This window comes from Cryptomeria japonica, chromosome 11 (assembly GCF_030272615.1).
Source record: "Cryptomeria japonica chromosome 11, Sugi_1.0, whole genome shotgun sequence".
Taxonomy (NCBI): Eukaryota; Viridiplantae; Streptophyta; class Pinopsida; order Cupressales; family Cupressaceae; genus Cryptomeria; species Cryptomeria japonica.
The window spans coordinates 93274353-93300878 of record NC_081415.1 but is presented as its reverse complement, the minus strand read 5'-3'; positions in this window follow the sequence as shown (position 1 = coordinate 93300878).

The following is a 26526-nucleotide window of genomic DNA, read 5'->3' as shown; positions in this document are numbered from 1 at the left end:
AAGGTGGTGGTATTACCAATCTGGAGCGGACATCCCCTAACCTCTGAATCCACTAACACTCTAGCCCCCGAAGCTAACTCCACTTCCCAACTGACACTTTGCCTTACTGCCACTAGCCCGCAACGCTCCACAACCAATGGAGATATAAAGGAGTCAGTCGCTCCTGAGTCAAATAATATAGAAATACTACTACCTCTGACCTTACCTGCAACCTCGATGATTGTGGCCTGGTGCTCTGCCTGGCGGTTATCAACCGCTGCGAAGACTCTATGGGACTTGCCCATGTCCCCAACTGTAGGCTCTGATGTTGCCATCCTCTAATTCCCTATCATCTGTCCCTGTGGACACTCTCTCGCCATGTGCCCCATGGCTCCACACGTGAAGCAAGCACCGCATGCCTAAAACTGTGCGCCCTGAGGCCTAGTAAAAGGATGCCACCTGTTTGGCTAGAACCACTGTACCCACCCCGGGAGGACTGCTGAGCCCGTGCCGGGGGTGTGTATGTACCCTGTACTCTCTGGTCATGCCTAGGACCCTGTGACTGCCACTGTTTGGGCCTGGAGCCCTGCTGTCCCTGAGGTGGCCTATGTCTCTGACTCTGCTGTGACTGCTGTGGAGGAGGGGGTTTATGGGACCCCAAAACATTTCTGTGGTTGCCTTTCCAATGGGGTTTCTGAAACCCGAAAGGCTGGGGAGCTGGGTTTCGGTTCTGGAACCGATCCCTCGTGTCCTGTGGCCTGATCTGAATCTCCTCGGCTATAAGGGCCTTCTCCACGGCAACCCAAAGGCTCCCTGGAGTGGCCATCCTCACTGGTCCTGCTATCCCAGCATTAAGTCCCCTAACAAATCGGTTGACGAGCAACTTCTCGTCCTTCAGGTAATCTACATAAGGTAGGAGCTCAATAAACTTACTCTTGTACTGGGTCACTGTGAGACCCTTCTACTAGAGGTCATGGAACTCATCGATCCTACGCTGCCTGAAATGTTCTGACAAGTACCTCTCTCTGAACCTCTCTATGAATATTTCCCATGTGATGGTATCTGCAGTGAGTCCGCACTTGAATTCCTCTTGCTTCCACCATGTGGAGGCTGTCGATCTCAGAAGGTGGACTGCAACGCGTGCCTTCAGATTGCTTTCATAAGATCGCAATGCGAAGCACCGATCTAGGCTCAAAAGCCATGCCTCAACCTCTACTCCGTCAGTAGTGCCTCCAAAAGATGGCGGCTGGAGGCGTAAAACCTCTCTAATCAGGTCTCCTGGTTCCTGACGTGCTCTCTCAAAGTACACAGGTGCTGCTACTGGAGGGGGTTCATGCAGGTGAACGGACTCCAGTTCATGCTCTGCCTCACCCTCTACGGAATTAGGAGGTGGACTCCTACTCCGTTCCCTATCCACTGATCTATGACTCCCTGAGTTCTGATTATCTACATGACGGTCCACTGCTGGAAGGCTGTCCTACACAATCCCAATCAAGTTCCGAAGAGCTAGTAAGATGTCTTGGTTAGGGTCAACCGGTGGTTCAGGAGGTGCTTCCGGGTTCCGTTCTAGAACCGGTTCCTCCCTAGCAACATCCTCGCGTGCCATACGTGTACGCCTAGGACCCCTTCCGCGCTTGCGAGCTTGTCGCGTAGTCGGAGGCATCCTATGAGAAAACAAAGTTAAAATAAATAAACAATTAATTTAAATAATTTAATTTTCATATATTTATATTTTTATTTTCTGTTTAAGAAAATATTTGATTAATTTAGATAATTAAAGCGAAACGTAATGGAGAAAGGTTCCTAGTGTTGGAAACCTTGCTCTGATACCAAAATGTCGTGCCCAAACTTTAGGGCACAAAAACGGAACAACAAAATTTTTTTTGACGTCATGAACTCGCTTATAAATCCTAATACATAACAACTGTATCTAAAGTTTTGTCTTATCTAGGATGTAAATAAACTTACTTACTAAGGTTAAGTTAATTAACCAACTCGAGCGAGTGACTTGATTGGTGGAGATTAATTTGCATTGCGGATTAGTTAGCTAGCTCAATTACCTAAGACAAGATGTCGCTAATTAAATCAAGGGATAATTGGTTATCTTAAGGTATTATATCATTTCCCATCCATATAAGGATAATGCTATTAATTAATTGATGCACAGGCGAAATTATTATATACATCCAACTGTTGAGGGTTCGAATTTCTACAATGTCGTTTGTCCACTAAAGCCGACAATAAGCTAAGGCCAATTCTAAATTTTTTTTTTTTTTCTAACCCCTTAATTTTGATGATTTAATTTCGATCCGACCAAATATCTATCTCAAGGCCTAAGGTTCAAAAATCTACAATTTCCTCCTTTTTAATTTTTCCTAAAGTCCAAATATATTGAGGGGAAACTATTGATTAATTAACTAAATTAATCGATTTAATGTATGGTGTATCCAACCATAATAACCCCTTTGTTTTTTTTTTTTAAATCCCTTTAAAATTTTACTGTTTTAAAATTTTAAATCTCCTAAAGAGTAAATGGACATATAATAATTCTATCATTAAAATAACCCCATTACATGTATTAAAAATCAAGATTTAAAATCCCAACTTAAGTTCCTTATATATATATATATATATATATATATATATATATATATATATATATATATATATATATATATATATATATATATATATATATATATATATATATATATATATATATATATATATATATATAATCATATATATAGATTCTTATTTACTAACCCTCATTATAATAAAGAAAAAAATCAATTATGAAACTCCAATCTAAAACTCTTATATATATATATATATATAAATATATTCATTTATATATATATATATATATAAAATTCTTATAATGCTAACCCTAACCCGAAATTGGGTTAGGGTTGCATTTTTATATATAACACTTGTCTTATTTTATTTTACCCTTTTATACCCTAACCCGAAATGGGTTAGGGTTTATTAAACCCCTATATTTTATTGCTTGTTTTGTTTGAGGGAGAGAGAGATCACAGGTACGGAGGCAGAGGGTTCCATGTGGGAAGAAGGCGGTGGAGGAAGGGTTTTCTCGGGTGCTGCTGTGTATACACACAGTGGCGGGCGCCGTTCACTGTGCGTAGCACAGTGGCGGGCGCCGTTCACTGTGCGTAGCACAGTGGCGGCCGTGACCGCCCACTGTGTTACACACAGTGCGGTGCCCTTCGGCGCCACCCACTGTGTGTAACACAGTGGCTCGGCCGTGGCCGTCCACTGTGTTACACACAGTGACCCGCGTGACTCCATTTCCCCTTTTTTTTTTTTAAAAAAACACATTTTATTATATTTCGTGGTTTTGATAAAAATGTTATAAGATGTGGTTTTTTTTTAATATATCAAATATATATATATATATATATATATATATATATATATATATATATATATATATATATATATATATATATAGTTGTATATATATGTTTATATACACATATAACCATTGTTATGATCAGATCATAACATAAATGTCTTTGTTGGTTTCATTCTATAGACATCTACAGGATATGTGTTTTAGATGCAGATATATATATATACGAAGTTTATTCTGCAATTCCTTTATATGTTTGGTAATAGAGATGCACAAGATTCAGAATATGTCTTTTATTTCGTTGTTGCAGGGGTGTACACACAGAGGAAGCTTATATATATATTTTTATATATATAGGTATATATTTTCAATATATATACTTATATACCTGAAAATATATATATATGTATGATTAAATTTTGAGATAATAGGGTTAAAAACCCTTATATTGATCTGAGATTTTTAACCATCTTCATTCTGGTTTTAGTCTTCTAACAGCATTTAGAATAGGTCTACTTTATTCTTCCTTTTATTTAAACTTTCTACAGCAATAAAACAATACTGGTTCTCCTTTCTTTCTAACAGACATAAAATAACAGAATTTAAAACTATGCAAGTAAATAATACACCCTACTGCATTTCTTTTTCTTTCTATAACATTTGTAGTAAATAAACTAGTAAATAGTAAATAAAGAATCCTAATGCTTTTTTTCTATTTCTTTTCTTTAATATTGCAGTAAATAAACATGTTACAGACCAGATTTAAATGTAGTCTACTACAACACAATAGGCATCAAAACATAAAATTAAATTTACATTGTTTTCCCAGAATGATAATTACAATAGCCCATATATAAAAATGGGTAAATAATCTAACAGTCCCCCTTTTTTTTTTTTTTCTTTTCTAAACTTTACACAGAAAATAAAATTTACATTTATTTAAATAGAAACAGAATCATTTTAAGCCCTATATTTACATATGCACTTTCTCTCTTTCTTTTTGCTACAAATCATAAGGTTACATTTCTTTCTTCCTTTCTGCATTTAAATAAAGTTAAGAAATCTGAATAGAAGTCTGCAACACAACAATCTGCAACTCCTAGTCTTTTTTTCCCAAGCCACCTGCAAGTAAAACTTAGGACTGTGACCATGGGATGCTCACCTCCCAGCCTAGGCTTACCAGAAGCCACCCCCGAGCTAGGAGAATCAAGACCTAGACAGGTTACAATCAGGCAATACAACACAACAATAGGGCAAACACACAACACATACACTTTCCCCTCCCAAGCTACACTATCACCACATTTGTGGAGATCAATCTATGGGTGGAAGTGGACCAAGTACCATTGGGGAGAGTGCAGCCAAAAATATAACACAAGCCACCTCATGGCAACACAAAATACTCAACAGAATTCATCCCAACCACCTTATGCCCCCCAAAGGCTCAAAGCCATTTCTCTCCCCTTATGACCCCCAAATGCATACACAAGGCTATGCAGCAAGGGTCACAAAGGACACCCTTGAGATCACTCTCCTTAAGGAGAGCCTCTCACCCAAGGCTGTCATGCTTCTTCCACCCCAAGATCATCCTACTCTCCCAAGAGTAGAAGATCATGGACACTCCCAAAGCAAGAAACACAAAATAGAAAAAAACATAGAAAAGAACTACACATTATTTTCTTCAACAACATTATACATACACACTTTCTTTTCAAGCATTTCTTTCCTTCAACCAAAACAACATAACTAACATAGACAACATAAACAAGAGGAGATAACAACCAACCTTATTCTGCCAATAGGTATGCTAAACGTAGTTGGAGATGAGCTGCCCAATCCACACAACTTTCTGCAATTCCTTGGCCCCCAAATTCCTCTAATTCCTAAAACTAGTTTTTCCTTCCAAGTTTTTCCAAAAATCTCCAAAAATGGAGAGTGGGTGATTAGCTCACTAAGCTTCCATTCTTAGCCTAAGAAGGCCTCTCTCACTCCTTCCAACCTCTTGGATAGAGTGAGTGATCTCCCATTGGGTTGGTCTTCCCTAGGTCTTACACACTCCCTAACCTAGGTGCCTAGAGAAGGGAAATGGAATGGGGAAGAGGGATTACTATCTCCAAGAAGGTTATCCTACCAAGGAGGGCACTCCTATAGATGGAATTCGTCCATCTTGGGAAAACCACTTTTTTGGGTGGTTAAACAAGTCCTAAGGGAAAGACACATGGCCAATTTTGGCCTTCACCCATAGGTACCCCATGAGGCCTAATAGAAAAGCTCTAAAATTGACTCTAGGAGTTGTTTTGACCTTCAAAAAGTCCACCTGAAGTTAACCTACGGGTCAACTCTGAGTTGACCTTCCTTGTGGCTCTCTAACCTAGATTTCTTGGTTCCTTCAAGGATAATTAGGGGATATAACCATTAACAAAAATAAAACTTTCAAAAAGGTGACATGACAATTGCCAACACAACATACTACACAGGTGTCAAGTGACACTACAAAATAATTCCACATCACAATAACCACATGGCAATTGTCTCTTAAACAATTTAATCAATCCAATAAATACAAATTACACTCATGCAACATTTTACATTTATGAATAAAATACAGTACATACGGGGTGTTGTCTCTCCAAATAGACAACCCCTGGTTTTACTAACGCACACTGGCCTAGGCTTGATTCTCCCTAATATTTCCATGGTCACATGGATATTTTCCTCCACATCTCAATTTAAACATTAGTACTTCCCAAATAGCCTCATATAATATATAAAATCACATAATCAGAATACAATACATTCATTCTGCAAAGACTTGACATTATGAAATATGATTTGTCACAAATCAAAGCAATTTCCTCATAATCCTCAAAATTTGATCCATCTACAATATATGCAAACATTTTCCTAACATTATATCAAATCCTGAAATTCAGATAATAACCTGCATCATCACAACATTACCCTAATCTAGAATCATATAATATTCTATAATCCACAAGGCATAGAATTGAAGCATCCACATATATCAATGTTACCAAAATCGCGGAATCATGAAAAGTTCTATATCCATAGTGTGTCCAAACTAGCATCCAAAATAGTTCCAAAATGAAAATAACTGAAGAGATAGGATGGGTTGGGGTAGGGCCTCACACATGTGCAAAATGACATTGTTTTCAACTTGTTCTTTTTCATCTACTGTCAATGTATCATATACCTTTCCTATGTTCTTCAGTTTCCCTTCCTCTGTGATTTCATTCAATAATTTGTCAAGAGGGGCCAAGTTTTGTTGAGTCCTCTTCTTCTTCTTTGGTGTCAGCTTTTTCTTTGGTGTTGTTTTTCTAACCAGATACTTCACTGCCTGTTGTTTTTGTCTAGTTCTTCTAGGCGAGGGTGTGGATGTCAATGAAGGATCCCTTTTCCTTACAACTCTTTTGAAGGTTGTAGGGATGTCATTCTCCAAAGAAGTAGCTACCGATTAAAGGTGAGTTTCAGGTTGTAATGCTTTCAACTCATCTTTAGTGATGTCGGTTTGTTTCAGTACATCTTCTTTGATAGCCTTTGCCTATCTTGAACTTGTTCTCACCATTGCTTCAATTTTCTTTACTCTCTTTTTGGATTGAATTTGACTTTCAATCATTTCTACATTGCCAAATACTTCTTCCTTGGGTTCTCTAGGTGCTTCAAGAAGTTCTTTAGCATATGTCTCAATGATATGATCATCACTATCATAACCCATCTCAGTTACCCAAATTGTTCTTGGTATAATTGCTTCCATCCAGATCTCATCCTTTTTTATTACAAAACATATTTCATCCTTGTATTTATTGACAATTTTCTATGATAGTCTAATTCTTTTCTTCATCCTAGCCTTTAGTGCTTGAAAATAGTCGTGGATATTCTTTTCCTTGTTATCACCCATGTTATTGAATAAGTCTGTCAACTATTTTCCTACCCGTATATCAAATCCAAGGTTCTTATTGCCTATACCAGGAACCTATTTAGTTATGTGTAGCATCAAGCATACAAGTAGATTACCAAAACTAAAAGTCCCTTTCTTATCCTTCTTGATTTTGCCTAAGTTATCAATCAACTCATCTTTTAACCACTCATAGACATCAATTTTTACATTATCCTTAACCATATCATATGCACTCTTTATACATAAACTAGAAACTGAGTTAAGTCTGTTTGAATGAGTTGCTTTGTACCCTAAAATCATGCTAATAAATCTCACATTTATGTCAGTCACATCATTAACCCTTAGAGACCTTCTATTGGATGTTGTCCCACAGATATTGAGAGGGGGGTTGAATCAGTATCTAACTGGTGATGTGAACTTTTTAACTTAAAAGATGTAGAACATATTATAACAGTGTACCGGTAACCAGGAAATAGTGCAATAAATAGAATAAAAAGCAACCACATAAGAAACACACCATAACACAATATTTTAACAAGGAAACCCGGTGTGGGAAAAACCTCGGTGGGACTTGTGACCCACAATATTCATTTACTGGCCAATAAGAGAATATTACTTACAACAAGGGCCTGCACATGCCGGAACACCAAGTGCCTAGAGCTCACTACTCAATGGGAAGTCTCACTAACTTACAATGATGGATTATATAAATCCAGTGTCTTGTACTACTTCAGAATAGCATCTATAATGTCAGATCCAGTACCAGTTTCTGCTCTGCTTCTTACATAAACCCTTAACCTATATTTCGCATAATAGGTCTGCCTTATTATAATTTTTCTATTCATATCTAAATGTCCTACAATGATCTTTTATATATAAGAGTCATTTTACAATGTTGCCAAGTCAGCTTCTAAAGATTTTACAATAATAAACAAAATATATTATAACAAAAATCCTATCGGCCTCTATGTCGGTATGCTTCTTTTCTCTGTCGGTGCTGGTTTGAGTGTCAGTGTAGAGTCTGATCTTGCTAGTGCCGGTGTGATGCCTTGCTGGTGCCATAGGATTGTAAGGTTTCCATCAATGACAAAACCTTCAATCACCTACAATGTCTCATTGGAGTGTGCATATGCCAACACATATGTTCTACAGTAGTATCATCTGATTGTAGGTAAGGTTTCCCACTATGGTTTTTTCCCTTACAGGGTTTCCACATATACCAATACTACAACTAACTGATAAAATTATCTACCGGCAGAAAGTTTGGTTTACCAATATTAAGCATTAAGTTTTGGTTAAGTTAGTTTTGGTTTGAATTTAATGGACAACTGATTCACCCCCCCTCTTAGTTGTCTCCGAGACCTAACACTTTGAACTCTGACATAAACCTAATTCGATCTTCAATTATCAACCAAATATCCTTTGCATATGATATTACATTTCACGACCATGAAATATTTTCCATTCCCATACATATGATCTGTAATGAAATCTTACATTAATTTATACAAATCCTAAGGCCTAATTAGGTCGGCCACCTAAAAGATATTACAATAAGATCGTTACACACATCCATATTATAATGATATGTCATGTTAGCTTTAGACCAAAACAACATTAACCAATCCATAAATCATCCTAGTAACATGTAGAGAACACTTTAACATGATACTGGTCCATAACCTAGATAGGTACCAGACCTAATCTGGGTCCACCATGCCAAAGTGATGCCTCCAACTAGTCAAAGCATGATCAAGGATCACTTCTACATCCTACATTCCATCTAGAAGCTGCACCAACACCACTTATGCATCCTGTCAAAGATTCTCAGTAAATGCTCTAGCAGTAAAACCTTAAACCCTTACCAGTATAGGCTTACTAGAGTGTATGATAGCATCTGATCACCAAGTGAATACTAACTAACCAAAACATGCTCCAAGAACATGTAACACATAAAACTAGACATACTCTATAGATCCAAACATGTCAAAAGTGTCCAATAGATAGTCCCTTCTATTGGTAACACTGGATCTTCTATCGATAACCAAAACCTATCTGCCAGTAACCAACCATAACAGCTAGTGTTTACATCAATGACAAAACATCATTGCAACACATAATCAATTCCTCCATATTGCTAACAGATTTACTATCAACTTTTGCCTCAACCTAGAAGAAAAACTAATATCAAATATTACAAAGTTGGCCTCTTGTCTATCCCAAGACATATCTATGCTCCAAAGCTACACTGGAATCTCTTGGTTATCAATACTCCTTTTGAGGTTCATGGTACCCTCAAAGTAATCTGAATTTCTCAATAGGAACATATACATGAGTAAGGAATACTAGAAGAATTTAGCACCAACTACTTCATTCTTAATATCGACTAATGGCTCATGAAATTTTTCTTCAAGGTAAGGGGCAAAGTTGAAAATCATAGTATAATATGGATGTTGTATTTGCATAGCCATGTACATTAAATTAGGTGGCATAACTGTAATTGGATTAACAACCAATATTTGATACAAAGAGAAAAAATGTAACCTGAAAGTAGGGAGTAAAAGTACCAATTGGGAATGGTTCCTCTAAGCTAGGGCCAATATGGTATGTTGTATTCCCTACTTTGGCCAAATGCATTGGAAGGAAATGGTTTCTAATGAATTCCCTCATCTTGTAGTACTCTACCTTTTTCTCATTTAGATCTATCTACATCGGGCTCATATATGGTTCGTATAGGTCAAAAACCTCATGAAAATCTTCCCTTCTAATAGTCAATAAAATTTCTACTTCATTTCCCCTAATAGCCCTTGAGACAGAGTCATCTCTATTTGCTACAACTTTGAGTAGGTCAACATCCATGAAGACACTCGACACTACCAACCTACCCAAATCATACTACCAGAGACTGGATAATGGGGAATGCAAGTTCCTTTGTCCGTACCATAGTTTGAATATTTCTAGTCCAGTGATCGGTATACTAGCATCCACCAAGTGAAATGCTTAATCGATTAACCCTTCCCCTAGGGTTTTTCCACTCACAAATTTTTGCCCTTGCTATCTATCATTTATTGAGGGCTTCAATTGATCCAAGAAATCATCATATAAATTTATTTTTATATAATCCATTTGTCTTGAATGTTTTCGTGAAGGAGCCATCTTTTGAAACTAGGGATTTACACTATAACTTCATATTGAAGAAGAAAATACTAGGGCTAACATGAGATTTTAGATTACAACTATAATTCAAAAAAGTTTCACTCCTCTTTGTCTAGCTCCTAACCCTAGAAGAAATTGAAATTCTTTTCTTACAACTTCATGCACAATTTGTAACATCAATTCATTTCAAAAACAGATGAAGGAGCTCAGATAAACTTACTGTTCTGATTTCACTAGAAAGATGGCAATTATGTGTCGCAAATAGTCATTTCAACTTTTCTCAGTAGTAAGAATATCTTCTAGATTGCTAGTAAATTTTTACGAATGAAAAACAACTTTTAAAAGTCTTTAATTACTGCCTGGAAAAGAATGCAAATGTCTCATCTACCATTACCACTCACACGAGTGAAACAATGACTCTTAATTTGCATTTGAAAAAGTATAAAACCTAACCATCGATCATCCTCCAGGTTGGCAAATCTTACAGACCCAACCATTCAATCTAATAGTTACTGTCTAATGTGACAAGCAGGTCCACCCATGGCATGACATGGAACATCCAACTCATCACCCAACTTTGCCACCTTTATTGACCCCACCATATGTTTTTCCTAGTTAACTCAGGACACATGGCATCATCTCATGATGTCAAAGTCTGTAACTTCCTTGCAACTTCCATCACAGGGATACGGGGGCCGTTAGATCTTTTCACACTTTACTACTCTACATAATGTTTGTTAACCCTTTCAGAATTAAAAGTTAGGCACCTTTTTCCTTAGGACATAACATCATCGTTCATCTTGAACATGTGCCAATTGATAGGACTATTAGTAAACTAATTTTTTCTTCCTAAGAACTGATAACACAAGGCTTCGACAAGTTACACCACCAGCTTACCCATTTTCCACCAAAGACACATGGCATCATCTCGTGATGCTGTAGTCTTTATCACCCTTGAGCTTTCAACCACGGGGAAGCACAGACTGTCAGATCTGTTCTACTTTTATCAACCAGCTAAAATACTTAGGAATTTTGGACTTACGAAAATATAGGTGTGGGCACAAATATTAAATGGAAACCGACTATAGGAAAAAATTTATGTGACTTAGGAGAACCATTTCTTAGACCAGTCTAACGTGATTTATCATTTAAGGAATAAAATGGCCCCTCCCATGGAAAACAACTTGTTATCAATACTTTGGGGTGGTTTTGTAATTTTCCTGACATTTCTGAAAGTTTTTGCAACCTTTCAAATTTTCTAAGTCTACAAGTCAATGGCTTCTAAGGGTTTTGGGTTTAATAATTTAAATCATTAAAAAAAAACCTTTATGTCTTGTCCTAAGGGAAAGTCTTTTAAAGCGTTACCTTTTTGCCACTTAACTGGAAGGGTCTTTATGTAGTTGAAAGGGTCCATTTAAGTCTTAGGTTTAGGCAAGTTATTTTCTAGAGTTGGAGCACTTTAATTTTTCCTAGGTCCTAACTAATATGTTTAAGGCATGTATCAGGCTTTTAAAAGTCAGGCAAATCTAAAATGATCCAACGATGGTCGTGATATTGTGATGGAAAGTTGCATGTTGAATAGTCTATTGGTATTATGGATGACTTTGTCATGCATTGGTTTTGTCATTGATGTCAACACTCGTCACACTTTTCATTTCTGGACATCTACATTGATGTTTTGATATTTTGGTATTTTGGTTGTGTGTTCACCAGCAAACTATTATGCACTCACCGACATGTTATCTGATAGGATATTTTGTTCACCGACAATGATGAAGACTTGCTATCATTTGAAGATTATTTGGCTATGTCGAAGACATTTATTGGAAGTTTGGTTTTAGTGTTTTGGATATTGGTCTAATCAGGTTGACACATTTGCCTTTGCTGGCAGATATGTCTTAGTTATTCACCGGCACACGTTTCATGTCCAGATCAACATTGCACGTCATGGAAATGGTTTATTGATTGGTTATTGTATTGAGCTGACATGTTGTATCTTATTTGTATTTATTTTTCATTATAATATCTTTTTTAAGCCAACCTACTCATTTGGTCCTTGGCTTTGTATAAATGTAAGATTATTTGATCATGAAAGGATATAAAAAAGGATATGCAACTGGTATAAGAAAATATTGAAGAGCACATCCTTGTGTGAATCAAGAAGAAATCATTTGAAGGATGAAGGAAAGGTTATGAAGATGTTTTGAGTCTAAATTAGTACTGAATCAAGCATTGTTGATTCTATCTTGTGTAATACATTATCTTTGATTTAACCATCCATTTGTAAGTCAGTGAGACTTCCCTTTTTGTCATTGAGTAGTGAGCTCTAGGTGGTTGGCCTTTCTACATGTGTAGACCCCATTTGTATACACATACTATCTGTAGTAGTATCATCTAATTGTGGGTAAGGTTTCCCACCGTGGTTTTTCCCTCACTAGGTTTCCACGTGAAAATCTCTATGTTATGTGTTGTGGATGTTGTTTCTCTTTTTCTCTTTCACATTAAGTTTTATTGGTACTGCTAAATTTGTTTAACTATTACACTGGTACTTAAGTTTGGTTTACCAATATTAAAGTCTAATTCTTATATTTGGTAAAGTGGATTACAAATTATATAAAATTGGTTGACATCATGATTCACCCCCCCTCTTAGTTAACCTTCCAGAACCTAACAATTGGTATCAGAGTCTAGTACTCTTTTGTAGAAGCCTAACAGCTTGAGGAGATCCTATGACATTTAATGTTTTCAGAAAGGACAGTCTGAAGCTTGATGGAACTAACTATGGTATATGGAAGATTAGGATGGAGACACATTTGAACTGCATTGGAAGAGACATATGGGATGTTACGCAAAATGGCAAGAGAAGCACTCTTAAGTGCATTATCAAATCAACAAATCATGGGATTATCAAACCAATCTACTGCTAAGGCTATTTGGGACAAATTGGAGACACTGAATGAAGGTGATACTACTGTCAAAATTAAAAAATTGGAATGCTTCCAGATCGGGTATTAAAATCTAAAAATGGAAGAAGAAGAAATAATTTTTGCTTTTATGGAAAGAGAATGAAATTGTTTTGGGAATACAATGTTGTGGTGGAACCTTAAGTGAAGATGAAATTGTATCTAAAGTTTTGAGAGCATTTCCACCAGCATATAAAATGAAAGTGATTGCTATCAATGAATTGAGAACTATGTGTAACACTTTAGTTTCTAGAGATACATTGGTTGGTAAACTTTTAGCTTTTGAACTTGAAGAATTTGGTCCTGTTGCTATTGCTAAAACTGATTTGGCCTTCAAAGCATCATCATTAGTAGCATCATCATCTAACAAAACTATTTGGAAAGCACTCTATGCAAGAGAACTTGAAGAAATGAGAAAGGATAATGAAGAACTTGAGGAATTGGAAGCTCTATTTGCTAGGAAGATGCCTAAAGGTCCAATAGGGAGTAAGTATGAAGGTAAAACACCATTTAAATGTTTCAATTACAATAAAATTGGTCATATTGCTTCTAGATGTCTAGATCAGCATGCTAGACGAAGGGATGAAGCAAAAAGATCATACAAGCCTAACCCTCATTATCAGAGATTCAGATTTAAGCAGAATAGAGATAAATCATGCTATTATGTAGAGGAAGGTGTTACAAATGACTCAGATGAAGATCTAGATGGCAGATGGGCTTTTGTTGCTATTAAGCAAGATTCACCAGCACCTACTATCATACCGGTAGAGCAGGCATTAGTAGCAAAAAATAAAGAAAATGATGAATGGATAATTGATTCAGGATGCTCACATCATATGACTAGAGATAAAAGTAAATTTTCATCTTTTCAAGAGATCAATGGAGGAAAAGTAAGATTTGGAGATGATAAAGCATGTTCAATCAAAGGAAAAGGCACTATATCTTTTGATGGTAGGCATACTACTAACAGCATTTACTATGTAGAAGGTTTAAAGCATAATCTTTTGAGTGATGGTCAGCTAATTGAGAAAGGATTTCAGTTACAGTTCAAGAATGGTAAATGCAAAATCACAAATAGAACTAGATTGGAGATTGCAACCGATAATCAAACTAAAGGTAATATATTTCATTTGAATTCTAGAGATAAGACATGTTTGATTGCTCATATTGATGAAATTTGGTTATGGCATAAGAGACTTTGTCATGTAAATTTTGATTTCATTGTGAAAATCAGTTCAACTAAGGCAGTAAGAGATTTACCTAGGATTATGAAACCTCATAATCTGGTATGTAAGGAATGTCAAATGGGAAAGCAAGTTAGAACATCTTTTAAGACCATTACTGAGAAATCTAATGGTACACTTGATTTAATCCATACTGATTTATGTGGTCCAGCAAGAACAAGAAGTTTACAGGGAGATAGATATTTTATGCTAATGATTAATGATTATTCCAAAATATGTTGGGTTACTTTTCTCAGGGAGAAATCAAAAGCTTTTGGGAAATTCAAGATATTCAAAGAAATGTTAGAGAATGAAACCAGTAAGAGAATCAAATGCTTAAGATTATATCAAGAAGGTGAATTTATATCTATGGAATTTAATGCATTTTGTGAAGTGAATGGAATTAAGAGACAACTATCAGCACCTTAGGCACCTCAACAAAATGGACTTGTGGAAAGGAAGAACATAACTATCTTGGATGCGGCAAGAACTATGTTGATGGAAGCTAATCTACCTCACATATATTGGAGAGAAGCAGTGAACACAATAGTTTACACTTTCAACAAAGTTCACATCAAAAGTGAAACCGGTGAGACCCCTTATGAGTTATGGTTTGGTCATGTTCCCACTCTTAAATATTTCAGAATATTTGGAAGCAAATGTTACATTAGAAGAGATGAATATGTTAGGAAATTTGATCCTAGAAGTGATGAAGGTATATTTCTTGGTTACTCATCTAAAAGAAAGGCATATTGATGTTATAATAAGAGATTGCAGAATATCATTGAAAGCACTAATGTGAAAATTGATGAGCACTTTAGAGGAGATTCTAGATTTGTTGAACTGACAAAAGAGATGATCATAAATGAACCAGTAGAGATCCCATCGGTACAAAATGAAGACCCTCTCACACTGGCATCATCAGAAAACTCATCAGTGATAGAAGATCAACAACATGTAAGTACAAATTAGAACACACCCAGGTATGTAAGACTGAATCACTTTAAAAGTCAAATAAATGGAAATAAGAATCACGGTGTTATGACTAGAGGAAAACTGGAAAATGAAGAGGTATGTTTAATTTCTCAAATTGAACCAACATCTTTTATTGAAGCATGTTAGAATATGCATTGGACTAAAGCAATGAAAGATAAATTAGAATAAATTGAAAAGAATAATACATGGAAATTGGTTCCCCGGCCTAAAGACAAAAATGTAATTGGAACTAAATGGGTATATAGGAGTAAAATTAATGAAGATGGTAAAGTAATCAAAAACAAAGCAAGGTTAGTGTTTAATGGATATTCTCAGAAAGAAGGAATTGATTATAATGAAACCTTTGCACTGGTAGCTAAAATTGAAGTAGTTAGACTATTTGTAGCTTTTATAGCTTATAAGAATTACAAGGTTTATCAAATGGATGTTAAATGTGCATTTTTGAATGGAGATCTTAAGGAAGAATTTTACATTGAACAACTTGATGGATTTTATTTGGTAGATAAAGATATGGTTTGCAGGTTAAGGAAAGCTTTATATGGCTTGAAACAAGCACCCAGAGCTTGGTATGCTAGATTGGATAAATATCTTTTGAAGCTTGGTTACACAAAAGGTAATGCTGACAGTAACTTGTATTACAAGGTTACCAATGATGACATTTTGGTTATTGAAGTATTTGTGGATGATATCATTTTTGGAGGTGAAGATGGTCTATGCAAGGATTTTGCTAACAAGATGCAGGAAGAATTTGAAATGTCTATGATTGGAGAGATAAAATTCTTTTTAGGCTTGCAGATTTCATAGATTGATAAAGGGATATACATTAGTGAAACAAAATACTTGAAGGAACTTTTGAAGAAATTTGGTATGGAAAATTCCAAACTGGTAAGTACTCCTATGACTACAACTAATAAAATGACCTTGAAGGATGAATCTACTCCTGTTAATGTGATAAGGTACAGATATATGATTGGAGGTTTACTATATTTGACACAAACAAGACCTGATCTAATGAATGCGGTATGTATTCTATCTATATTTCAAGGTAATCCTAAAGAAAATCATGAAATAGTAGTTAAAAGGATTTTACAGTACTTACAAGTAACAACAAATCCTAGTTTATGGTATCCTAAAGATGAAAACTTCAATTTATTTGCATACACTGATGCAAATTGGGAAGGTGATGTTGATGACGAAAAAATCACTACTAGAGGAGCTTTCTTTCTTGGTAGCAGACTGATTTCTTGGATAGGCAAAAAAAAAAACATGTACTTCTTTATCCACGGCAAAATCAGAATATGTGGCAGAAGCAACTAATTGTACTCAGGTATTATGGTTAAAACAAATGTTGAAGGATATAAGGATAAAATGAAAAGAACCGGTAATCATCTATTGTGATAATTCAACAACAATTGATATATCAAAGAATCTGGTATTTCACTCTAAGACAAAGCATGTTTCTATTAAGTACAATTTTTTGAAAGAGAATGTGGAAGCAAATGAAGTAAAATTGGTTTATGTAAATACTAAAGAGTAAATTTCATATATCTTTACAAAGCCTCTAGCTAAGGAAACATTTTAATATCTCAGAGAGAATCTTGGGGTAATTTCCCCTCTAGCAGAGACTTAGATAATAAAGTTTTGGCATCAAATCAGTAGGATTGATCAGAAAATCTATTTTTTGGCCTTGATGAGGGAGATCTACTTCTTAGGGGGAGTAGTTGGTTATAACAATTGGTTATGGGTGTATCTGGTATTCTACTACTTTGGAATTTGATGTCAAAGGGGGAGAGATATCTATGGAAAAATAATGTTATCCTTTGGGGAGAGATTTCTACTCTTTGTATTTGTATTTTGATTTCTAGTATTCTAGAGATTATCTGGAGATTGTTGGTTTTTGGTTTTTCCATCTTGTGTTGCCATCAATGCCAAAGGGGGAGATTTTTGGTATTATGGATGAATTTGTCATGTGTTGCATTGGTTTTTTCATTGATGTCAACACTTGTCACACTTGTCATTTCTAGAGATCTACATTGATGTTTTCATATTCTGGTATTTTGGTTGTGCATTCACCAACAGACTATTATGCACTCACCAACAGGTTATCCAATAGGATATTTTGTTCATCGGCAATAATGAAGACTTGTTATCATTTGAAGATCATTTGGCTATGTCGAAGACATTGATTGGAAGTTTTGTTTTGGTGTTTTGGATATTAGTCTAATCGGGTTGACACATTTGCCTTTACTAGCAGATAGGTCTTGGTTATTCAGTGGCACATGTTTCATGTCCAGATCAACATTGCACATCATGGAAATAGTTTATTGATTGGTTATTGTATTGAGCTAACTTGTTGTATCTTATTTGTAATTATTTTTTATTGTCATATCTTTTGTAAGCCAACCTACTCATTTGGTCCTTGGCTTTGTATAAATGTAAGATCATTTGATCATTAAAGGATATAAAAAAAAGATATGCAATTGGTATAAGTGAATATTGAAGAGAAGATCCTTTGTGAATCAAGCAAACATCATTCGAAGGTTGAAGGAAAGGTTATGAAGACGTTCTGAGTCTAAACTAGTACTGAATCAAGCATTGTTGATGCTATCTTGTGCAGTACATTATCTTGGATTTAACCATCCATTTGTAAGTCAGTGAGACTTCCCTTTTTTGTCATTGAGCAATGAACTCTAGGTGGGTGGCCTTTCTACATGTGTAGACCCCATTTGTATACACATACTATCTACAAAGTATCATCTGATTGTGGGTAAGGTTTCCCACCATGTTTTTTCCCTCACTAGGTTTCCACGTCAAAATATCTATGTTATGTGCTATGGATGTTGTTTCTCTTTCTATCTTTCACATTAAGTTTTACCGGTACTGCTAAATGTATTTAACTGTTACACCAGAACTTAAGTTTGGTTTACCAACATTAAAGTCTAAATGTTATATTTGGTAAAGTGGATTACAAATTACATAAAATTGGTTGACAATTGATTCAACCCCCCTCTCAGTTTTCCTTCCAAAACCTGACATAGTCTTTGCGACTCAGCGATAAATTGCAAGTGGCCGAACTGGGTGGAGATCAAGTAGTTAAGTGATGAAGGTTCTTTAAAGTGTTGTCAAGTCTTGGAAGATCTGATGGTTGTCGTAAGACTATGATGGGAAGATGCAGGTATTTTACCCATCGTGACTCAGTGACTAAAGGGAGACAAATGCGGTATGGTGGGCCCACTTCACAAGACCTAAGAGACTAGAGGGCATGTTAGATCTAGACAATCTCATGATTGTCTCTAGACCGTGATGGAGATTTGTGAGTTCTTTACTCTTCGTGGATCAACAACTAAGGAAAAAAGCACACTAAAAAAATCTTTTGGTCTGTTGGAATGAAAAGTTTGAAATCAAGTGAATTAATTGCAGAAACGTGTGGCTTGGTTAACGAGAGTAATGCTGATTTGTTTTCGAGGTTGCTTCATAAAATCTTTCTTTCTGATAATTTGTATATAAAAGGGCATTCAAAGGGTTTGCAGAGACAAACTTTGAAGCTTTTGTGAGTTTTCAGGTGACAAGTAAGTTGTGTTGTGACTGCTATTTTTGCAATTTCTGCTCTTGTCTGTCAGCATTGTCTGGTTCTAGGAATTCAAAGGGTCTTTTGAATCAAAAAGGTTAAATTAGGATAAATCCTAAATTATCAAAATGGCACCACGATGGGAGTTCAAAGGGAAAGTAGATTATCTGATAGGCATGTCTGGTCTAGGTCTATTCAAGGTGGGGTTTGGTCGGTGAAATGCACCTACTCCTACAAACAACATATGGCAATTAGATGTTGGGAAATTGGTGGTCCCTGGAGTTTTTATGGATGTTGAATTGTTGACCCAAATTGCCAAGAATTATGAGTCTATTACCAGAATTGTCAGGAATGTAAGTGGAAGCCCTTTGATTGAAGTTATAGTTGATGAGATTAGAAAGGTTTTCTACCTAAATGAATCTTAAATTCATCTAGAGCCAATTAATTTTGAAATTTTAAAGAAGGTCTATGATACTCAAAAGGACCATCTCAAGGGTGGACCAATGAGGGAATTCTTTGCAAAAACAAGAGGGCTAACATTGGTAGGGCCCACTACTGTTGAACCTTTCCCAATGAATTTTTTCACTTTGAGGGCTAAAGGAATATATTGGTCTCTATGTCAGATTTTTAGAGAGGATGCAAAAAATGATATGCCCACTCATTATATGCTCATGACAGCTCAAATTCTTAATCCATCTATAGAAGTAGCTTATGACTTTGCACCTTATATAGAAAATGTGATCCATGAGGGCTTGATTGGGATTAATAATGCTAAGGTGGATAGAACTTTTGGCTTGTATTCTTTGTTAATGCACATGTTTTTATTCAAGGGTGTAGATTATTTTGCAAAGGGTATGGACTTACTCAGAGTCAAAGATGGTGATGACATGCTAGTGCAGTTGTGGAGTGCACATCTATTTTGGGATAGAGAAGATGCCAGCTACTTAAAATTTGAAAGATGTTTTGAGTCAAAGTTAAGAATTCTCTTGTGTCAAGAGAACCCCAGGATCCCAAAGGTTCTTCTTGAATTTATCAAACAAAAGGAATTTGCAGAAGATATCAAAATTGTTCATAATTGGGGTGATATAATTTTGTATCCTGGTTCTACTATTTTTAGAGGGTATGGCTTTAGGGGAACATAAGGCAGATTGGGGGTATGTAGGAAGAAGAATTGACAAATATGGGCAGAGGAACAATTTTTCCAACCATTACCATGGCACACCAATTTGTGACTACTAAAGGGGGTTCACGGTATTTTGATGAGTTCTTCAAGCCCTACAGATTGGCAACAACAGTTGCAAGATTTTCTGACCGAGAGGATTTTTTCAATGGTATGTTCATAAAGAAGGTCAAGTGTGGTGCAAAAGTCTATCAATTCCACTTCCTTAAGGATTTGACAAGGAATGAGTTTAATCTAGTAGAGAAAGAGGTGAGAAAAGGAAAATGATTGGTATTTAAGAAAACTCTTGACTTTGTCCAGTATTTTGATAAAAGTTATTATCCATTGAAGAGCTTCCATCCATTTGGGGAAAATATAAAGTTTTTAATAGATTATTTTGAGGACACCATACAAACTCTAAATGAGAAGAAAGATGCAGTGATAAAGGCAGACCCTGAGAAGGCCAAACTCATCTTGAACAAACCTATTTTCGCTAAGATCATTCTTCCTGGTAAATATGTGATGTATAAGAAATCAGGCTATAATGTGGTAATTCCTAGGAAGGATGAGCCTTCTACATCAAAGGGAAAAAGGCCAATGGAGGATGCTCCTGAGTCCCAAACTTCACCAAAGAGGCAGAGATTGGAGGAAGAGGCACAACCAAGTGAAGCCATGTATTCACCTTCCCAATCCCCATTACCTATAGGTGATGAGCAGGTTGTAACTAAGCAAGTAATGCAATTAGGAAGCTTACGAAAAATTTCTTTCACTTATGGAGAATTGCAGGAGGGAATACCAGAGGAGCTAGTGGGTGCTAAAATAGATCTTACTGTTGAGGAATTTTTTGGGAGAGAGTTGGATCCTATTATAAAATAGGCCGATGATTAGTTTTTGGCCGATGACAATTTTGTCAAGTGAGGAGCCTTTTTGCAATTTGTTTGGAGAAAGCATATGGATCAATTTAAGGAGAGATGTGAGAAAAGAAAAGTTGAACAACCAAATAAAGATCCATCTACTATTGAATTAGAAGTTAAACTTGAAATGCTAAAATAATTTGAGTTGATTACCCTACAGGAGGGGAGAAAATTGATTGAAAGTGCTTGAGTGCTGATTCTCCCAGAGTGGGATATAGCAGATGTTGCATTTTTTGATGCAATAAGAAATGAAACCAAACCCCTAGAGGGGATCACCTATAGTAATGACCATGTAGCTCTTGTAATGTGGTCATTAAAAAGAGAAGAGAATAGAAAAGGGGGTGAATCCTCAAGGTCTGATTACTCAGGGGGGATGATAGTGAAGAGGGTTAAAGATACAAGTGTAAAAGAAGCTGTTGACATGACTTTGGAGTCTACTAAATTTAGTATGGTAGTAGCTGAGAAGGAGGCAAAGGAAAAGGCTGATCTTTAGGCAAAGTTAGAGGTTTTCTCAAGGCTTATAGTGATTTAAATCTTGAAATCACTTCTAGGGACAAAACAATTGTAGATTTGAAAAGTAGATTGGAAGGATAGTAGCAAAAGGGCGAGTCCTCTCAATTGATGATTGCCTCTTCTCCTGTCTGACCCCCTCCTTCCAGTCCTATCATTGAATTTCCTCCTTCCCCCATGACTTCTGGCTTTCAACCAATAGACAGTGCTCAAGATGAAATTGAAAAGTTAAAGTAGGCTCAATTAATATTGGCAAAGAAGTACGAAGAAAAAGTCAGAGACACTACTATGAAATTTGTTGATACTATTCAAGTAGAAATTGTATATTTAAACATGAAAAGAATAATGAATCTCTTAGATTCTTTGAAAGAAGGAAAAGATACTTTGGAGCCATTTTTAAAAAAGTGGATTGCAAGAGAAGTAGACTTAGAGTCAATATATTCATTGTCTTAGGAGGAAGTAGATGTTGATGATGTAATTAAGTCTACTTATGAATTAGTCAAAGACTTGTCTAGGTTTGCAACTGAAAGAACAAACATTGAAAGAAAGGTAGGTTTATTCCGGCAAGAATATGCCAAGGAAAAGTCTGAATTATTTCCTAGAGGTTTCTTAAGTGCAAGCAAGATGAAAGACAAGGAAGTGTGGATTGAGGAGCTAAGTCACAGGCTGCCTCAAAGGATAAATAATATCATAAATATGGATAATACCTTTTTGTTTATTCAAACTATTGAGGAAATTGAGAAGGCAATATCATATTTTTATTAGAGTAATCTTTTATTAGCTAATAATTATTTATTTAATTATTAGTCTATTATACTCTATTCTTAAGCTAAACTTAGGAATCTTATAATTCTTAAGGTTTTCACCTTTAGGGTTTTGAGTATCCTCTTATAAGGATTCTCTCTTTGTATTTTCAATAATAACTATAATTATTGAATTGCATTCTTGTTGCACAATCAATATGACTCCTCTTTTCTGGATCTCTGAATTCTGGCCTCCATAGATATTTTGCTTCTCTCTTTCTGTGACAGGTTTGCATGTAGGTGATCTTTGGGAGCTGTAGAGTTGATTTTTTGTGAGGCCCTACCCCGACCCAGTTTGACATTTTCAGTTATTTGCATATTGAGACTATTATGGATGCTTTATTTTATGCTTTATGGACTTAGAACTTATATGATTCCATGATTTGGATCACACTGACATATGTTGATGCTTTATTTCATGCATGATGATTATGAAACTTTAGATATGTTACGAGAATAGAATTACATTATGATGGTGAATGTCATTATTGGAAATTTGCAGGATTTCATTTTGATGATAGAAAAATGATGCTTATTTATGAGTGGTTCAATTTTGGAAAATTATGTTAAATTGCTTATGTGAAATTGAATTTGAACGAATGAGATGTTGAATTATTGTTGCCAAATGAATGAGTGTTTGATGTGCAATGGAATCCATGTATTTGATTATGTATAAATGTGATTATTTGGAATTACTAATGTGTTAATTGAGATGCGTAGGAAAATTATCCATGTGACCATGGAATTTATATGGAGAACCAAGCCTAGACCACTGTGCGTTTGTTAAGCCGGGAGTTGTCTATTTGGAGAGACAACACCCCATTGTAATGTATTTTATTTGTGAAGTGTATAATGCTTGAGTGTTAAAATTAATTTATATGTATATGTGTAATCCTACAAGAGACAAATTCCATGTGTGATTTTTATATTGTATTTTTATTGTGTCACTTGACACATGTGCTGATTAGTGTCATTGATTTTGACTTGTCTCTTGGAGGGAGTTTTGTTTCTACCAAAGCCATTCAAAAACATGAGTGTGGTCCCAAATTTACCTTGGGTAGGGAGTCTTGGGAGTGGTCAACTCAAGTTTGACCCGTAGGTAAACTTCAGTTGGGTTTCCAAAGGGTTTAATGGACTCCTAGGGTCAGTTTTAAGGCTTTTCCAAAGGTCCAAAGGGTATACCTATGGGTTAGGGGTATTTTGAAACATGTGGCTTCTCCCATGTGACTATTTAGTCACTTCAAAAAGTGGTGTTTCCAAGATGAACGAAAATTCAACTTAGAAAGTTCCTCCTAGGATAGAGAACCTTCCCTTTAGATGTCAAACTCTCTTCCCCATCTTCTTCCACCTTTTCCCTTTCCAATTTTAGTAATGTGTAAGAGTTTGGGAAGGGCAACCAATGGGAACTCTCACCTCACCCAAGGGGTTGGGAAGTGTGTGAGAGGCCTTCTTAGGCAAGAATTGGAGACTTAGTGAGTAATCACCCACTCTCCATTTTTGGAGATTATGCTTGAATTTGAAAAATTAGTAGGAGAATAGAATTTTTGGAGGAATTTGGAGAAAAAGTGTGTGGAATTGGGCAGCTCATCCCCAACTAATTTTAGCAAACCTATTGGCAGGATAAGGTTGGTTTCTTCTTATCTCCTCTTGTTTATGTTGTATGTGTTAGTTTATTTTGTTTTGTAGAAGAAAAGAGTTGCTTGTAAAGAAAGTGTTTAATGAAGTTTTGTTGAAGTAAAGAATGTGTAGTTTCATTTCTATGTGTTTTGTTTTGTGTTATTGTTGTTTTTGGGAGTGTCCAAGATCTCCTACTCTTGGGAGGGTAGGAAGATCTTGGGGTGGAAGGAGTATGACAGCCTTGGGTGAGAGGCTCTCCTTATGGAGAGTGATCTCAAGGGTGTCCTTTGTGACCCTTGTTGCATAGCCTTGTGTATGCATTTGGGGGTCATAAGGGGAGTAAATATGGCTTTGAGCCTTTTGGGGGGCATAAGGATTGTGGAAGTATTTTGTTGCATTTGTATTGCCATGAGGTGGCTTGTGTTGTATTTGGCTTGCAATCTCCCCATTGGTACTTGGTCCACTTCCACCCATGGAAGAATCATCATGAATGTGGTGAAAGTAAAGCTTGGGATGGGTAACTTGTATGTTGAGTGTCTTCCTATGTTTGTTGTAGAGTTTGCTTGTGTGTAACCTGTCTAGTGCTTGGTTCTCCAAGCTCGGGGGTGGCTTCTAGTAAGCCTAGGCTGGGAGGTGAGCTCTCCATGGTCAAAGATGTGTTTTTATTGCAGGTTGCATGGGATGGGAAAAGAAGGATTAAAGAGTTATGTGGCTGTTTTATGTTGCAGAAAAAGTTAATAAGACAATGTATTCACTTTAGGAGTTTGTAAAGGAAAGAAAAAGTGAGCTAGATTGTGTTTATTTACAAGGAGAGAAGAATTTTTGTATTCAATATTAGCTTGTAAAAGAAAGAGAAAGTCATTGTTGTGTTTATTTTCCAAAAAAAGTGAAGCAATGTATTTCTATTATCATGAAAAGGAAAATGTAGTTGTTTTAAAATTTCAAAACCCCTTTGTAACCATGCTCATTTGTAACTACATCTATTAATGAAATACATAGTATTTTTCCCTACTTTGGTAGTTTGGCAAAAAGAGAGAGAAATGTGTTAGTTGCATTAAATCTTCATGTTTTTTCATTTAAAAAAATATATATATAGATGTTCCCCATATTTCTCTAAGTTAAATAGTTTGCTGCAAATTTAATTAAACCTGTTATTATTTATCTATTCAAACTGAAATGAAACTTACTCTAGTTAATCTATTTCCTCATCAAAAAAAAAAAATCTTGCATCTAGTCTTAGTTCATTTAAAAAAAAAGAGAATACATTTTATGCATTTAAGTGATATTCTGAAAATCTGTTCATCTTAAGAAAAGGGGCTAAGAAAAAAAAAAAACATTCATGTTTATTATCACTAAATCTAGTTGTATCCACTTTATTAAAAATATAAACACACACACACACACACACACACACACACACACACACACACACATATATATATATATACACATGTATACATCTAAATATACTAATATATATTTTTTATGAACAAATAATTTTGTTCATGTTTCCTTTAAAAAAAAAAAAGAAACATGTAATGCCTGTTCATCTTTTAAACCAAAAAAAAAAGACTTATTAAAATATATATATATATATATATATATCTTATGTTGTGAACATTTCTTATCTTATCATTATAAACCACGATTTACATGCACTTTAATCCACCGCAGAAAACAAAAAAAAAAAAAATGGGTTTGTTTTAAGTCATGGCCGAACCACTGTGAAATCACAGTGGCCGGCGGTGGCGCGGGAGGCACCCGGCCGCCACTGTGGTTACCCACAGTGAGCGGCGCTCGGCCGCACTGTGGGCAACCACAGTGGCGCCCGGGGGAAACCCTCGCCCACTGTTTGCTCCGCCCGCATTTAAACCTTGTTCTGCTCGCATTTAAACCTTGCTCCGCTCGCATTTAAACCTTGCTCCGCCGCTAACACCACTCCCGCGTGTCCACAGAGAAGCATCGCCCTCTTTCGCTTCACCCTTCCCCCTCCTCCGCTCGGCCCTCCCTTCGCCCCTCCGCCCACTAGCAAAAAAATCACATAAAATAAAGAATCTCGGCCCCGGGTTCGGCCTGCGCGTCGCCTCCCGTGGCCGCCATCCCTGCACACACCCAACACTCACACACACAAAAAAATAGGGATAAGTGTGGGGAAGGGAAATTTACACACATGCCCTAACCCTAATTTCGGGTTAGGGCAAGCCCATTTAGTTATTAGTGCTTGATTAAAAAAAAAAGGGAGGGAGATAGATAAGTGGTGGGTAATTTTTTTTTTTAAAAAGGGGGTAACTTAATATATATAAAATTAAAAGCCCCACTCCTCTTTCAGTATACATTCATGGATAA